Source organism: Sorex fumeus, unplaced genomic scaffold (genome assembly GCF_029834395.1).
Source record: "Sorex fumeus unplaced genomic scaffold, SorFum_2.1 ptg000019l, whole genome shotgun sequence".
Classification (NCBI taxonomy): Eukaryota; Metazoa; Chordata; class Mammalia; order Eulipotyphla; family Soricidae; genus Sorex; species Sorex fumeus.
In genome coordinates this window covers 36,802,731-36,820,598 of record NW_026606076.1, presented here as the reverse complement: position 1 = coordinate 36,820,598, position 17,868 = coordinate 36,802,731, and the positions used below count along the sequence as shown (strand labels likewise).

The following is a 17,868-nucleotide window of genomic DNA, read 5'->3' as shown; positions in this document are numbered from 1 at the left end:
ACCTACTGAGGGGACCAGACACATTTCTGCTGAAAGCCGCTGTGTTCCGAGATTTGTTTCTGAGACTCTGGGATCATGGCCATTAAACAGAGTGATCAAGAGCCAGAGAGTCCGTACATGGGCAGCGACTCGGGGTCTCATTGAGGTGGGGAGGAATGTGCAGAGTCCACCCCAATCCCATGAGGCCCCGCATGTCTTGTCACTGCAGGCCCAAACCTGTCTATCCAATGCCATCTGGAATATGGTGGACACCGAGCCATCAAGTGGTATCAGGCAGAGACACACACCCTTTCCCCCTTGTGGTGGTCTGTCGCCGATAGCTCATTGCAGGAACAGGGCGCATCTCTGCAGAAAGCCACTGGGTTCTGAGATTTGTCTCTGAGTCTCTGGGATCATAGCCTTTAAGCAGTTTGATCAGGAACCAGAGAGAGCTTGCCTCCAATTATACAGCTGAGCCGGAAATGGTTTGTTGGTGTGTCTCACACAAACCTAACTTTTGGCCGTTTAATTTCTTGGAAGATTTTGCCCAACGTTTTTGGATTCTGGCCAAAGGCACAGCAGCAATTTTGGAGTATCTGGAAGTCTGACGGTGCCATCAGGCTGCTGATGCACTCGACTTACAGGCACAGATTGACCTGCTGCCGGTACCATACTCCGGGGAAGTAGAAATTCTATATATGGGGAAAAACACCAATAGTGGGGCTGGACTCACTGTGAAGCGACTAGGATGGTTGCCTTGCTGATCCAGGACAAACCTCCCCATCCCATAGGAACCCAATAGCAACACAGAATAATTCCTGAGATGCACAACCAGAAGTAAACCTCGAGCATCAAAGAATCCATTCCAATTCCCCTGAATAAAAGCAGCTATTCAAATTAATCCAAAGAGGGGCTGAAGTGATAGCAGAGCGGGTAGGACATTTGACTTGCACGTGACCAACTCGGGTTCGAATACCAGCAAGAATATGGTCCCCTGAACTTTACCAGGAGTAATTCCTGAGTGCATAAGTCACGAGAAACCCATGTGAAAAACTGTGACCCAAAAAGCAAAAAAAATATATATATAATCCAAAGAGTGAATTTTCAGAGGCAAATACCTCTCATTTGTCCAAACACGCCCCAAAGTACCAAGCCCAGCACTGAAGCCAATGAAAATGACCGATGGCAAAAGTGTCCCTTTCTTTTGGGGGCTTCTCGTGAACATATCCGGAGCTTCGATAAGTGTTATGTCCAGTCCAAAGGCCCCAAACAGGGTCCTTCGCAGTCTCGAGTAGGGTGGAGTGAGATGGCCAAGACCCCCACTCTTTGCAGGCTCCCCACACCAAGGCCTGAAATCCATGTGCCCACCATCCCAGTGCCATCTTGGACCTGGATGCGATCGTGGCTGCAGGGGCCCTCAGGATAACGCACCCTCACCCATGACACCTGAGCCACAGAACAGCCCCCAATGCAACCCTAAAAAGCTCCACATCCACTAAAGCCTGGATATCCAGAACAAGTACGAAACAAGTGTGAATGCACAATACAAGCAGGTGTGACCTGACGCTCAAGTTCCCAAACCAGGATTTTCAGGGTGCTCAAGCATTCCAAATCCTAACCCAGGAAAGACTGAAGAATGAAGGTTTACCGGTTTTTCCATTTTCAAAGTATTCAAAGCTGCATCTTGGTTGATTTCTGCCATAATTTCCGCTAAGCAGCCCATCTGGGCCAAGCTAGAAGCATAGCAAACAATAACAGAGTAGTGAGCCATGACAGCTCTGAGCAGGAGGGTGTTTCTGTACCTGTTTATTCAGTCACCTTCCTCCTTATTTTCATCACCATGACCCATTATTTACAAGTTAACATACAAGCAATTCCAAGCACAAGAATACTGGCATAGGTGCAGCCAGGGTGAAAATCAGCAGGCTTCAGTAAAGGACTTCCCATATTCTTTACATATATACGGTTTCTCTCCACTGTGAATTCTCCTATGTACAGTCAATTGTGAGGATTACGTAAAGGCCTTCCCGCACTCCAGACATATCTAAGGCTTCTCTCCATTATGAATTCTCATATGTAGAGTAAGAGAATAGAACCGTGTGAATGCCTTCCCACATGTCTGACACTGATGAGGTTTCACTCTGAGATGAATTTTCATATGTGAATTAAGTCTTGAGGCTCCAACAAAGGCCTTTCCACATTGCTTACATATATATGGTTTCTCTCCAGTGTGAATTCTCCTATGTACACGAAGTGTTGAGGCTTCAGCAAAGGCCTTTCCACATTCTTTACATATATACGGTTTCTCTCCAGTGTGAATTCTCCTATGTGCACTCAATCGTGTGGATGAAATAAAGGCCTTTCCGCATTCCTTACATATATACGGTTTCTCTCCAGTGTGAATTCTCCTATGTACACTAAGCTTTGAGGATTCAGCAAAGGACTTCCCACATTCCTTACATATATACGGTTTCTCTCCAGTGTGAGTTCTCCTATGTACACTAAGTCTTGAGGCCAAAGCAAATGCCTTTCCACATTCCTTACATATATACGGTTTCACTCCAGTGTGAATTTTCCTATGTTTATTAAATGTGGAGGCCCAAGCAAAGGTCTTTCCACATTCCTTACATATATACGGTTTCACCCCCGTATGAATTTTCCTATGTACACTAAGTCGTGAGGCTACAGCAAAGGTCTTTCCACATTCCTTACATATATACGGTTTCTCTCCTGTGTGAATTCTCCTATGTACACTAAGGCTTGAGGATTCAGTAAAGGCCTTCCCACATTCCTTACATATATACGGTTTCTCTCCAGTGTGAATTCTCCTATGTACAGTAAGTCTTGAGGCTGTAGCAAAGGCCTTTCCACATTCCGTACATATATACGGTTTCTCTCCAGTGTGAATTCTCCTATGTACACTAAGGCCTGAGGCTTCAATAAAGGCCTTCCCACATTCCTTACATATATACGGTTTCTCTCCAGTGTGAATACTTCTATGTATATTGAGGCCTGAGGATCGAGTATAGGCATTAGCACACTCCTGACATATATAAGGCTTTTCTCCACTATGAGTTTTCATAGGTCTATTAAGACTAAAGTTCTGAATAAAGGCCTTCCCACATGTCTGACATTCATGAGGTTTCTCTCCTGTATGAATTCTCCTATGCATAATAAGATGTGATGATTCATCGAAGGCCTTCCCACATTCTTCACATGAAAAAGGTTTCACTCCTGAATTTATATTCATATGGTCATGATGGATTAACCCTTGACTCACACTTTGTTCTCCGGGCTGACTTTTCTGGGGATTCTGTCCACTATGGTTTTCTAAGTGAACACCACAGTGCTGAGAACATGGGGAGGCTCCCCAACATTCCTTACACGTAGATGGGTTCTGCTCATGGTAACTGTGGTTGAGGGTATGTTGCTGTGAGGGACTCACTATAAACAGTGCTCCTTTCCCTAGCAGGTGCCCCACTGGGGAATTTTTTGTCTGTGAACTGAGAATAACACACTCCAAGGAACTTTTTCCAGGAGAGGGCTTCTTCAGAGTGAGGTAGCCCTCGCTATTCTGATCACCCTCAGAAGACATCCCGCCTGTCTCGGCATCCTCATGGGGCTGAGGGCAGGATTGCTCTCTCGAGACATTACCATACAGTGCAGGATCAGAGACATTCCATTCTGGGTGGCAACTTTCCTGTAGAACAACAGAGGATTCTAATTATTGCATTATTCACTGAGTCTTCCTGTCAAAAAACTGAGCCCTTCAGATGTGGTTTCACACATATGCACCACACAAATGCAATTACTGACATATGAATTGTCTTACTATTAAAGAAATTCATGTTACTGTAAGTTGGACTCACAAAATTGATGGATAGAGAGTCAGTAAATTCTGTGACTTTCCCACCTTTAAATTAATGAAGGTATACAACTACAAATAATTCCTTCTATAGAAAACAGATGCATCCATTTCAAGAGAAAATGAAATACATCCACAGTGGGTTTGGTTAAAGCTCAGATTGGAACCTGTGATGCAGGGGTGAAGACAACGCTGCATCATCACACAGCTGAAACAGACCATGTGGCCTTTGCAAAGCTCTCACTGCAAGTGATGCCTTTTAGGATCAGTGAAGTTTTCTTATCTTTCTGTTTTGTAGTTTCTATTTATTGGGGGTTGAGTGGGTGGAGGGGCACACCATGCAGTGTCTAGGATCAGTTCTGTGGGTCTATGGTGTCTATAAGGCATGCTGGGTAAGGACCATCCATCCCTGTGCAAAGCAAGTATATTCCTCACTGCCCTATCTACAGGGCCCACGAATTAGCTTTCTAAACAACTACCACTGTCAAGCAAATCAAAACTCACAGTATTTTTTTATACATGGTTGATTTCAGCACCTAGTGAAGCTAAGGGTCCTCTACTCCAAGGATCAGGATTTGGAATTCCTCCCTGCCATTCCCAGACTTCCACCTTAACAATCACATACTTGTTCCACTCCTGCTGGCATAATAATTTTTATTCTGAATTAGCGAATCTTACCAACTCACTCATACTTGCAGACCCCATTCCCAAATCAAAGTGCTGTAATGCCAAATCCTGAAGCCGCGGTTTTAGTTCTGAAACTGAACAAAACATGCAATTCAAGCACTTGTCCAAAAATGTAGCAAAATGATGTGATGTAGTTAAGAGTACATCTCTGTGGTTCTCAAAGTCCAAAGAGTCCCACACTAAAGAAAAGATTCGATAGTGGAAAACTGTGAGGATCTTGGCAATTCTACACTAGATATTGTTTTTGCTTTTGAGCAAACCTGGTGATGTTCGGAGAACCAGGTTATTGAACACATTATTGAACAGATCACCTTCAGGCACTGCAAGGCACTCCCTGCTGTACTATCGTTCAGATCCAAACTAGCTCTGTTATGGTCTTACTTATCCGAAAGCCATGGAAATTACAAATTACAAATTACAGGATCATTCTGTGACTGACATTCCAGGGGAATCAAGAGGAGTGTGTGTGCAGGACAGAACCAAGTATTCAGGAGACCAAGGCCCCGAACTCAGCAGTGTGTTTCATACATGCTCAGGTCACCCATACACTGCACAGGGCCTGAGCCAGAAAGGGTCTTCAGACACTCACCTGCACACATGCCTCTCCTCCCCGACCTCAGGGCTCCTCCTTCCAGCCAGGAGATCACCGCAGGCTTCATCCCAGAGTACCCTGCCCCGACAGAGACAGAGGCATGGATAAGTCACAGGGAAAAGATGGCAGGTAAATGCACAAGTTTTCCTGATATAACTTGGCAAATATATGAAAGACATGAACCGAATGTCCATTTCCAAAATGCCACATATTTCTAGTTATTCGAGAGTTAAGACCCAAGAAAATATCACAAATACTCTGGACCTGGCCTTGTGTATGGCCGACAGGGGGTTGTTCAGCACAATATGTTGTTGGTTTTTATTTTGTTTGGGGTCTCACCTGGAAATGCTCAGGGGTAACTCCTGACTCTGTATTCAGAAATCACTGCTGCTGGTGCTCGAGAATGACATGGGCTGCCGGGGATTTAACCCACGTGCGCTGCTTGCAAGAAAATCACTTTCCTCCCTGTACTGTCTTTATAGGCACAGCAGCACATGGAGTTTCCTGAGCCCCTCATGAACTCATCACGGATTTCAGTAAAACTAAGTGCATAATAAATCCTGAAATGGCCAAGGGTGGCAAGAGACCCTTATTTTTTAAAGCTAAAAACTGTATCCAGAAAGAGAGCAGAGCAGGAGTTTCTCATGGACAATCCAGCTGTGATACACGATATCTCCTAGGGTCCCTCATGCCAGCCAGGAGTGATCCCTGAGTGCAGAGTCCAGGAGCAAACCCTAAGTCCTGCTGAAGTCTCACAAGAAAAATTAGAAGTAAATCCAAGCACTGAAATAGGGCAGCGTCTAATGAGTTGAGAGACGAGATATCAAATCCCCTATGGTGGGAGAGAGATAGTACAACACATAGGTCAGAAGCGCTGCACACACATGTGGGTTTGATCCCAGGCAGCCCATATGGTCTTGGAGCAAGGCCTGGTGTGGATCCTGAATACACAGGCAGTAATAATCCCTAATCCCTAAGGAAAAAAGAAAATGCAAAAACAGTTGAGTGACTGGTGAAAAAGTACTGGGGGTGTGACACCAACATTTTAAGTTGCCAAGAGGTTTCAGTCCACGGTACCTCATGGCCCCTGAGCAGTCTTAGCAGTCATCCCTTAGCACAGAGCCAGGAGAACTGTGGGCTGTGCCCCCAAACAAAGGCAAAAGCAAAACCAATTAAACATACAAAAGTTCGTATAGTATACAAAGTAAATTGATTCACCAATGGATGGAACTATTTAAAGGGACCTGAGCGATAAATGGGCAGATAGGGATCTTCCCATGGACACAGTCGAAATGGATTGATCTGAATCACACCATAGGTTCCGGCTACCCCACAAGAGTAATTCCTGAGAACAAAGCTGAGAGTAAGCCCTGAGTATCCACAGGTGAACCCCCAAAAAAAACGAGGGAGGGAAGAGCTACTGCTGTACACACAGCTGCCGCCCAGGGAGCCCACGCGGGTCTGTTCAGACATGTTTGGCTCCACACTGCTCTCACCGACAGCCTGCAGATGATGGTATGTCTCCAGCATCACGTCCCTGTACAGCTTCCGCTGAGAGGCCTCCAGGCATGACCATTCCTCCAGGGTGAAGTTCACAGCCACGTCATGGAAGGTCACTACATCCTGAGTCAGCACACGGAGAGGGTGGGAGTCAGAGTCCATCTTAGCCTCATTACCACTACTCTGAGGCCAGGTCCCAGGGATCTATATTGTCACTGGGCTTCTCCCCTCCGAATGAACCAGCCTCCATGCACAGGCATGGCTGACGGGCCCCAGAAATCACATAAGGCAGCTGGATCTGCTAAAGTGGGAGGACGTTATACAGAAGGTTCTTGGATGTATCTGACTTTCCTGGTAACCCCAGGCCCAATTTGAGCACCACTGGTCCAGTGAGCACTGTAGAGAGGATCACCTGAACACAGACTAGTACGATCCAAAACACTATCCCTGGGTGTAGCAAAAAACACTGCACATTCACCGCTGCACCCCCAAAGCACATGACCACTAGGATTGAGAACTCGACAGTACATATAGACAACTTCTCGGAGCAGTGCATGGCATGTGTGCCTGTGGGAACTCACTGCTCAGGACCGCCCCAAATCCCGCTCAAAGAAGGTAGAAGTTTCAGGACCCCAACATCTCTACTGATCTCAAAGATCCTTGGCTTTCTCCTTGGGATCGGCACATGCCCAGAAATCCACACACAGGATTATGTGAATGTAAGACTATATGACCGAGCAGGTAGTCTCTCCAAAGTAGGAAGGACAAAACAGGAGAAAACCAAGTCTGGGGGCCCAAGCCACTGTAGTTGCCAGGGCGCAAACGGGGCTGGCACACCCCAGGGTGCTCTGAGGCCAGTCAATGGTGAATCCAGAGCACAGAGTCAAGAGGACAGCTGATGACAAAAACAATGCAAAAGAAACCAAAGCAGCAGGTTGGCATAACAGGACAGCTGTTCCGGGGACAGCATGTAGGACTGGCAATCCCCAACATCCCATATGGTCCCACAAGCACTGCCAGGGGCAATGTCAGAGTGTAGCGAAAGGAATGATTGCGAGAATCCTTGCTCTGCCACCCCAAGTAAAACAGAAAACGCAAGATGAAACCTTTGGACCTCCAGCATCCCATTGGTCAACTAGACCTGTCAGGTATGAGCATTGAGCACTGAGCTTTGAGTACTCCTCATGCACAACTGGGTTGGCCCCAAAGCCAAATAAAACAAAACAAACATACACAAAAGCAGCTTCAAACAGCAGAATGGGATGGTCCAATCGCAAGTCTCATCTTGGAATCCGTCCAAAAGAAACTCATAACAGATGGCCCAGGAAGCCTGGGCACTCCTGGTACTACCTCATGTCATTATATCCATCTACTCCTACCTGGGGACGGTTTATCAGAAGCCGTGTCACCATCTTCTCCTGTCACTGTTGTTCTGAGGATCAGCAGGAGGCTCCGTGCAAAGACCTGGAAAGTCAGAAAAGTGAGCACCAGAGAGGAGCACATCCTCCCACTCCTGAGCTCAGACCAGCCACACCCTCGGGCACAGCCTCACAATTCCAGCTCTGGGAGACAATGGCAGAAGCTCCTGTCTCCGCTGGGGATGCAAATTTTGTTGGCATTTGTGCTGCACTTCAGGAGAGGAGCCTGGGCCCAGGCTACAGGGGAGGAAAAGACAGCCTTCTCTGATCCCCGGATTCCTCTGTGGCTCCCACAAGAAAGTCCCTGTAGGCCCTTCCAGGGGGCTACTCTCAGCCCAGGAGCTCCCGAATACTAGCGCCCCCCTTCAGGCTGGCAGCAGTATAGTCCCCGGGGAACCGTAGCCTGGAATGTGGCTCCACCATGTAACTTAGAGTGGGCAAACCTTTGACACTCTCTTGTAGGGTGGACAAGGACATGCACCTAGGCACTCTGTCCCGGGGACCTCAGTATTTACCACAATGGCAGGTGTTGTCTGCTCAGGGAGAGGTCAAGAGTCAGGGGTGCTTTGCAGCTTGATATGAGGGAGCTGAAATTCATGAACCTGAAAAAGATATAACAGTATTGTGGTTAGAAGGCAATAATATGAGTTGGGCGCATGATTAGATGAAACCATGAATTCTCTGCATCCCATATGGCCCCCAGCAGCGCCAGGGATAACACCTGAGCTTAGAGACTTGAGTAAGTCATAAGCATCTCTGCGTATGTGCCCTCTCTCCCGCCAAAATCTAAAGAACCAAAAATAGCCCTCAAAATACAATTTCATTGGCAAACCTCAGCCACCTGCAAGCCCCCTTCCCCCATCCCCCAGATGACCCGGGCTCTCACAGCAGACAATGAAGATGACCAGCAACAGATCTCCTGCCATTAGGTGGAGGGGCTGACGTTCTGCCCTTCAAATCTGGAGATTCTACAGAAGCGAGCTTAGGGCCGATGGTTCAAACATGGGACTCCTGGGAGGGTTGGGACGGCCAAGCCCCTGGCTAAGTCCCACATTCACCCACTATTGCCCCATCCTGAGCTGGGGACGATCGTGGCTAAAGAGGCACCCCAGAATCACGAACTTACAACTGTCACTCCTGAACCCTGAGACAGCCCGCCCCTGCACCCCCAAAGCTCTGCGTCCCCCTAAAATCTCCACCACACCTCAGGATCCACCTGGATGTTGGCGAACAATATAAAATCAGCGCAAAAGTGCCCACCAAGGTGGCTCGGCCCCTCGGTTCAGAGTGTGGAAACTGGAAGGCGCAGGGTGCTCACAGGAGGTTGCTTGAGTCCTGCAACTAAATCCTTCTTCAGACTCCCGCTTCCAGGATGGGGCGCAAATTTACCTGTCCTTGGCCAAGTGAGAAACGGACCCAGTGTCTGTGTCAAGGATGGAAAATGAACCATGACATTTATGACAACACTTATGACATCACTTCCGTTTCCATAAGGTGCCTTAAAGAGCCAGAGTCTATGCACTGAGAACCTTTTTGCCACCCAGGTGAATCTGTGCTGCAAGGGGGATGGACTTGAATAAAGGAGTGGAGAGGCAAATGCTGGACTTGTCGGTCACACACTGGGCGCCTGGGGGTAATGAGAAGTCCCCTGATCCTGCATTGTCACCTAACATCGAACCAATGATATGTAAACACAGAATGTTACCCTGACTCCTGTCAAATGATCCCTGATCTCAGAGACAAGAGTAAACACTGAGTACTGTAGGCTGTGGTGAAAAATATAACAAGAAAAAAGGAAAATTCTACCGAAGGGGGGTAAAATGATATACAAAGACAAATTTGAGAGTGAAACATTAAAAGAGTCAAATTTCTGGTCCTTAAAACTTCACCTATCCTTGGGGCTGGAGAGACAGCACAGCGGGTAGTGTGTTTGCCTTGCACGTGACAAACCAGGGTTCGATTCCCAGCATCCCATATGGTCCCCTCAGCATTGCCAGGAGTAACTCATCAGTGCAAAGCCAAGAGTAATCCCTGTGCATCGCCAGGTGTGACCCAAAAAAGAAAAAAATCCCCTATTTTTGATCTATCCCTGCTACAGAAACTCTCACTTTCTCCTGAATCCCTATTGTTCTTTCACCATTGTTTGTGCATATATATGAGTATATATAACTGTGACTTTGTGTGATTTTTGTTTCGGGGCCACAACTTGCAGATTCAGGGCTTACTCCTAGCTCTACACGCAGGAATCACTCTGGTACAGACCATATGGGATGCAGGGGATAGAACCTGGGTCGACTGCTTGGATTGTTAAGTCCTTACCCACTGTACTATGGCTCCGGCGCTAAGGAAATGTGCTCCTAGCACACCCAGTGGGATTACTGAGCAAATGTCCTGACTCCTGGAAAACCAAAACTTCCTTTCTTCAAAATACAAAACCCTTTACCGATTGGATTCTAGTTCTAAACAATTTAGGTTTAACATTGGTTCATCATTCCTCCTCTGCTACAAGGTGCTGAGGTTAACTGAGTAACACCCATCCCAATCACTCCCATTTCCTTTGTATTCATCTTTAACTTCCCTGTGCTCTGCTTCCCCTATACATTATTCACCCATTTCCCATAACCACAACCTGTGAATTATAAAGTCAGATTCTTCAGAGATCTCTGGATTTTGTATTTGGAAGTGAAATGTTGACTTTCTCTTTCCTTTATATCTGCTACAGTTTTCTTTAGACAAATCTCCTTTTTTTGCTCCTGAACAAGGACCAGTGCAGTCCCAGGTTGGGAAGATTGTGCTGGGAGGATTGGGATGGCCATGCCCGCAGCCCTCAGCTTTGTATAGACAAAGGAAGGCAATACTATGCTTTTATAACTTCAGAGTTAATTGACTGCAGATACTATATACTCCTGGGCATTGTCCTGTTTATGAGACTTAAGCCTCATCTGCCCTTTGTTCTTAGCACCCCAAAAGCAAGAGACTGGATGGACCCAGGATAGCTGTGAGCTACCCTGGCATTGAAAAGGGACAGGTAAGCACCATAACAAATTCCGTTATGACCCAAACATAAGCAACTGGATAAGGATCCTGCTGTGCTTAGGACGGACTAACCTGTCCTGGGGAGTGTAGTCTGGGAGCTATAGGAGACACCCTATAAACTTAACAGATCTCTTACTGTGTCCATTCAAAATGAACAGAATGAGTAAGTGTAAATTTAAGTTGACTGTTTCAATGAATATTAACTAAGCAAAGAAAAAATATGCCCTTAGGGAAAATCCTGCCCTTGAGCTGATCTCTCCTTGGAGTTATATTTTTGGCCTAGAAGTTTCCCCTGAGGGAAGGGATTTACATCCTTTGATTGTACAACCACATCTCTGTGTATTTGCTACCCCTAACTCTGTGGGATGGGCTGGAGAATAAAGGCTGTGGAAGACAGGTGAGCAGAGGAAATGAGGAGCAGTGGGAGACTGGTATAGGTACATAGGAGAACGGAATAAAGAGCAACTCATCACTGTGAGTCCACAACATAAAATGTGGGGGTTTGGTGAGGTGTTGGTGGCCCAGCGCTGCCTCCACAACTCCGGAACCCTTCCCAACAGAGACAGAGTAAAAGGAAGACAGAAAATCATAGCCTTATGGTGAAAATGGCCTGTTTATTGCAGCAGCTACCATACTTAGAGAACACCTGAGGGGGCATGAGGTAAGGACATAGGAATGACTTATCATTTACGTAGATAAACATTTGGCAGAGGAAATTCTCATGGGAGATTCACCCAAGGAGACACTCTGTCTCTTATCTTTTCCTCTAGTTGTATAAGTTATCAACATTTGTAGTTGTTTGGATAAACACTGTAAGAGACAAAGATCCCAAAACTTAATTCTCTGGGCTTTGACAGCAAATAAGGCTTTTTTTTTTGCTTTTTTGGGTCACACCCAGTGATACAAAGGGATACTCCTGGCTCTGCACTCAGGAGTTACTCCTGGCGTTGCTCAGGGGACCATAAGGGATGTTGGGAATCGAACCCAGGTCGGCTGCCTGCAAGGCAAACACACTACCAGCTGTGCTATCTCTTCAGCCCCAGAGCAAATAAGGCTTTTAACACTTACTTCTATGGGCTCTGAGAGCAAGCAAGGCTTTTACTGTAAACCCCAGACTAAGTCTTCAGGCCACTTCAGCTTGTCCTTCCCCATGGGGGTCCTATCTCTAACGTTGTAACAGTTTGCATCAAGACCATGCATACGTGCATTCTAGAATGTTCCATTTCGAAGCCAGGGTAGTTTTCCCACTTGCCCCGGGTCCATCCAAGTCCCACGGCAGAACCTCCCTTTTGGTGTGTTAGGAGCTACAGAACTGAAGCTCGAGTCAAGTAATTATGACCAAGCAATTATGCCCAGGAGTGGATATACTTGAGTCCATCAACTCCCAAATATTAGGAGTATAAGCATCGATGGTCTTTCTGTGTTTAACCAAAGAACAGGGCTGTAGAGTAAAAACATAAAAAACTATAGGGGAAACAGGAAAGCAGGTACAAATACACAGCCACTTCAACTACAAAGCAGTACAAATACAAAGTTGTGAATTACCAGAAAGTTATGGTTTATAAGTAATCAAGACAGACATGGGGAACTGAGACAATGCGAGGGAACTGTTACATACAAAGGAAATGTTAAAGATAAACTTTAACTAAATTAGAGATGTTAGCAAGGACATGATAAGCTTCTCTGGAAGAAGGAAAAGGGGCAATTCATAGATGAAGCCTAAAACACTGTGGGTTAATATCCAGCAGATCACCAAGAGCCTGGGCCTCGTTTCCTTCTTCGATCCTCTGTCAACCTTCACCGGCCAGGGTGGGGAGACCAATCATGGCCACCAAAGGCACACAGCGCATGCCCATACATTATTGGAACACAACTCTCAGTACTCAGTGTAATAGCCGAGTTTTGCCTGATCAGGGAGAGAGGAAGAGTCGGGGTGCAATTTTCAGCTTGATTTTAGGATACAGAAATCCTACGTTAGAAAAAAACAACAATGTGGAGTCAGAGATAGTAAGCTGGGAGGGGCGATTCCCATGCTGATCCAGATCGATATTCGGCATCTCACATGAACCATAAAGAACTTAAAAAAAAAGTATTCCAGAGTGCTGCTCCTGAAGTAAGCCCTGAGCTTCCACAGAAGCTCCCAAAATACAACCAAAATAGCCCCAAAGTAAATTTTCATCTACAAATCACAACCACCCCTAGAACCATGCCGACAGGATGGTCTGGACATCAAGGATACTAATGAATAGTGACTGAGGGCTACAGTGTCATTTGCCATTTGGGAGCTGCCCCTCCCGCCACTCAAAAATGAACAGGCCTTTTATAGTTTTGGAGGAATCAACGGCAATATGGACGAGAAACTTATGACTCTGCGCTGAGGCACCCGTCCTGGTGGAGCTTAGAGATCGAACTTGGGTGGGCCTGATGCAAAGCAAACGCCCTAACCTCTGTTCTGTCTCTCCAGTCCTCTAAGAGAATTTGAAGGTTCTACAGCACTGAGGTTGGGGCCAAAGCATCCAGGACAGCGCCCAGCACACTCCCGTGCTGTGAGGGTCAGGACCGCCCAGCCTCGATTCTCTGTAGCCACCACGCTCAGCCCCGCGCCCACCCGCCACTGCCTCACGGCGCAGCTGAAGGCGACTGTGGCTGCAGGGGATCCCCAGAACCATGGACTCACACCCGTGACCCCTGCGCCCCGGTACAGCCCCCACTGCACTCACCAAAGTTCCGCGTCCCCCACAAAACCCTGGCATGCCTCAGGAACCACCTGGATATCGGTTGAAAAAGGAGCGGAAAGTGTCCTTAGAGCTGGCTTGGCCCCGCCCCTCACAGTGTGGAGACTGGGATGCGCAGGGCGGGGCACTCACGGGAGGCCGCTAGTGTTCTGCCAGGAGACCGGCCTTCACAGACTCCTTCCACGCGGGACAGCCACTTCACCCCTCACCTGCACAACAAATGGAGGCTGATCAAGCTTCTTGCAAGCAAACACCTAAATGCCATGCTGTGATGTCACTTTCGCTTCTGCAAGCATCCTTAAAGGGTCAAGCACCAGCTCCGCAGAGAACTAGAAAAATGCAGGTAAATGTGTAAGGCTGGTTGGCTGGAGCGATAGCACAGTGGATAGGGGAAACCCCTGAGCACCGCTGGGTGTGACCCAAAAAGAAAAAAAAAGTGTACTGCACGTGGAATGGGCTCACATAAAGGACTGAGAAGTGGTGGCTAGAGTGCTCAGTCACAAAGTGGGGGTCTGGAGAGGAAGTCCCCTGATCCTGTATTGCACAGTGACTCTGAAGCCTGCCCTGGAGATGCAGATAGGAACTGCTCTAGAAACAACCCAGAGAGCCAGAGAGACACTGGAACTGGAGGAAAGGCTTCTACCCCTTAACAACACCAGAGCAGTGGACTCATGCCTACAAGAAAAACCCTAGGAGGCAGTTTCAGAAACAGTATTTCAAACCAACAGTGGCCCGAGGGGTAGTATAGTGTGTTGGGCACTTGTCATGAACTCGGTCAACCTGAATTCAGTCCCTGACATCCCCAATAGTGGCATGGGAACCACCAGAAGTAACCCTTAAGAACTGTCAGGTTTTCCCCAACACACATTCTAGAGGAAAAGGGAGCTCAGATAGAGAATGGAGCACCAAATAAAGGTAATTGGGTGGATCCTCCCAGGATGGGAGAAGCATGCTGAAAGTAGACTATAGACCAAACATGATTGCCACTCAATGCCTCTTTTGCAAACCACAACACCAAAAGGAGAGAGAGTACTAAAGGAAATGCCCTGCCACAGAGGCAGGGTGGGATAGGGGGAATGGGGGTGGGAGGGATACTGGGACCCGTGGTGGTGGAAAATGGGCAATTGTGGAGAGATAGATATTTGATCATTGTATAATTGAAATCCAAGCAGAAAAATTTGTAAGTCTACAACTGTACCTCATGGTGTTTCACTAATAAAATTTTTTAAAAAATACATAATTAAGTACATGAAACACCGCGTACAGAACAACCCCCAGCATGGAGCCATGCATGGGGCTAACAGGCAGCAAAGCACACTGGTCACTTTGCGTACTGGCTTGGCCTTTTGCACAGATCTACATGGTATTTAACATTTTGGTGTATAATAGATTGTTAGGATTTTACTGCTTCCAAAATGTTAAGTCTCAAAACATTTACCCTCAGTGTTTGTGTAAATCAAATGGAAAACTGCATACAATGAGTGCAGATATGCTACAGCGAGTGAAGTGCTTCCTTGCATGTGGCCGACCTGGAAAAAAATTATGGACAGCACAGCGGGATGTGGCTGCCAGAACATAACACAGAAGGGGATGAAGAATGGAGGTTTGGCTGTCTATCCAACGTCAAGAGTTCACCTCAGCATCCTGGTTTATCTCTGCCATGATCCTCTGCAAACCAGGGCCTCTGAGCCACGTCAGAGTCACAGCAAAGAATGAAACCATGGTGAGTCTTGACAGTACCCAGCAAAATGCAATGTCTGTACCTATTTACTACTTATTTAATTCCTTCCACCTTGCTTTATCACTAAGAACCATTATTTACCAGTTAACATACTGGGAAGTCCACATGCCAGGACATTGTCATAACCATGGTGCAGGGGATAATCAGCAAGCACCGTTCAGTTGTGGTACTATTATCACAGGAAGCTTTCACAGGTAACAGGATTATTTCCTTCCTTATAGTCCTTTTGTATCAACCCGCCACCCACTTGTTGAAACTAAATTGTTTTACCTCAGGGCCCTGTTCTGACGCTGGCCATTGTTATTATGGAAGTGACTGATCCAGCATAACTTTTATACTTACTAAAGCTTGAGGGAACATGAAGGCCTTCCTATATTCCTTACTTACAGGATATTTTCCAGGATTCTCTTTAAAGTCGCAGGTCGAATAATGCACTTTCCATGTTCTAACATAAATATATATATTCTTACATATATAAATATGTATATTTATATATAGCTTCTGTCCATTGTGAATTATCCTATGCATAAGGCCCGAGGATCCAGGACAGTCCTTCCCACACTCCTGACAGATATAAGGTTTCACTGCAAAATGACTTTTCACATGCGCAGTAAGGGCTGAAGACAAACTGAACACCTTTCCACATTTCTTACACTTATGAGGTTTCTCTGCATTGTGAATTTTCCTGTTCAGAAAGCTATGCCAATTGCATCAAAATTTCCTGCAGTCATTTCATATATAAGGCCTCAATCCAGGATAAATTTTTCTCACACAGCAAAGCTTGAGGATTGTGTAAAAATCTTTCCAGACCCCTACATATGTTTTCTTCGAGTATGAATTTTCCTATGTTTAAAAAGGAGTTAGGGGAAAGAGAAGGCTTTGCCAACGCCTTTACAAACATAAGGTTAGTCTCCAGTATGAAAATTTCAGTGTCACAAAGGGACTGTGAAATAAGCAAAGGCCTTGCCACACTCCTTACATATATATATATATATATGTGTGTATATATATATTCATGTATATATATATTTACATATATATATATGGATTCAATGCAATGTGCGTTTTCTTATGGACGACAAAGTTTGAATAGTAAGTGAAGACCCTCCCACAGTAGTGACACGAATAGTTTTTATTCCCCTGTATGAACTTTCCTGTGCTCAGAAAGACCTGAGAAGAAATGAAAGGCCTTTACATCTACCTCTCATATATAAGGGTTTTCTACGAAAAAGAAATTATAAAAACTAAGACTTCAGGAATAAGCAAATGCCTTCCGACTTTGCTCACAAGTATAAATTATCTCTCCAGTGTGAGTTTTTCTGTTTACTAAGGCTTGTGGAATAAGTAAACACTTTCCACTCCGTATATGCATATGGTTTCTTTCCAGTGTGACTTTTTCTGTGCATACTAAGATGTATGAGTCAAAGAAATGCCACAGCACATTCCTTACATGCATACGGACTCTACAATATGAAATCTCCTGTGTATAAGGTATGAGGATCCATCAAAGGCCTTCCCACAGTCCTTACACTTAAACGGTTTCTCTCCTGTGTGGATGTTCACATAGTCCCACATGGGTGATGCTGGACTGAAAACTTTGTCCTCAGTGCTTACATTTCTGGGGATTCTGTCCAATATGGGCTTCTATGGGAAAGTGATGGTGCTGAGGACATGGGAAGAGTGATCTTCTGATCACCCTCAGAAGACATCCCACCTGTCTCGGCATCCCTGTGGGGATGAGGGTCAAATTGCTCACTTGAGCCTTTATCACAGTGTGCAGGAAGAGACATTCCACCAGGGCTGCCTGTTGCCATGTAGAAGAACAGAGGATTCAAATTATTAGTCTATGCCATGAGAGTTTTCATGTCAAAAGAACTCAAGCTCTGCAGGTAGGTAGCTGGTAGGGTACAGGACAATGAGGTTCTTGGGGAAGTGATAAATCCAGATGGGAATGAAAGCGGTGACTCCAAAGCCATCCCTGGGGATTCAGAGAGGAACTGGCCTAGTAGAAACCCAGAGAGCTGGAGACATGGATGAAACAGGAGCAAAGGCTGGTAAGAACATCAGAGAGCAAGGTCCGGCCAACGCTCTACCCCTTGACAACACGCGAGCAGTGGACTCTCAGCTACAAAGAAAACCCCAGAAGGCAGTTTCAGAAACATGATTTCAAACTGAGAGTATCAGGCTAGTACAGTGTGTTGCATGCAGTCAATCTAGGTACAATGTCCAGAATTCCAAATGGTCCCCTGAGCACCATCTGACTTATAGATGGATGGAATTTTGGTCTATCCAATCATGAATGTTTCCTTTTTTTT

At 46.1% G+C, this 17,868-nt stretch overlaps 1 pseudogene; it reads right to left on the bottom strand.

The window, feature by feature from the left end:
- Positions 1–617: 617 nt before the first annotated feature.
- LOC130022209 (zinc finger protein 571-like) lies at positions 618–6,722 on the bottom strand (annotated as a pseudogene).
- Between the last annotated feature and the right edge of the window lie 11,146 nt (positions 6,723–17,868).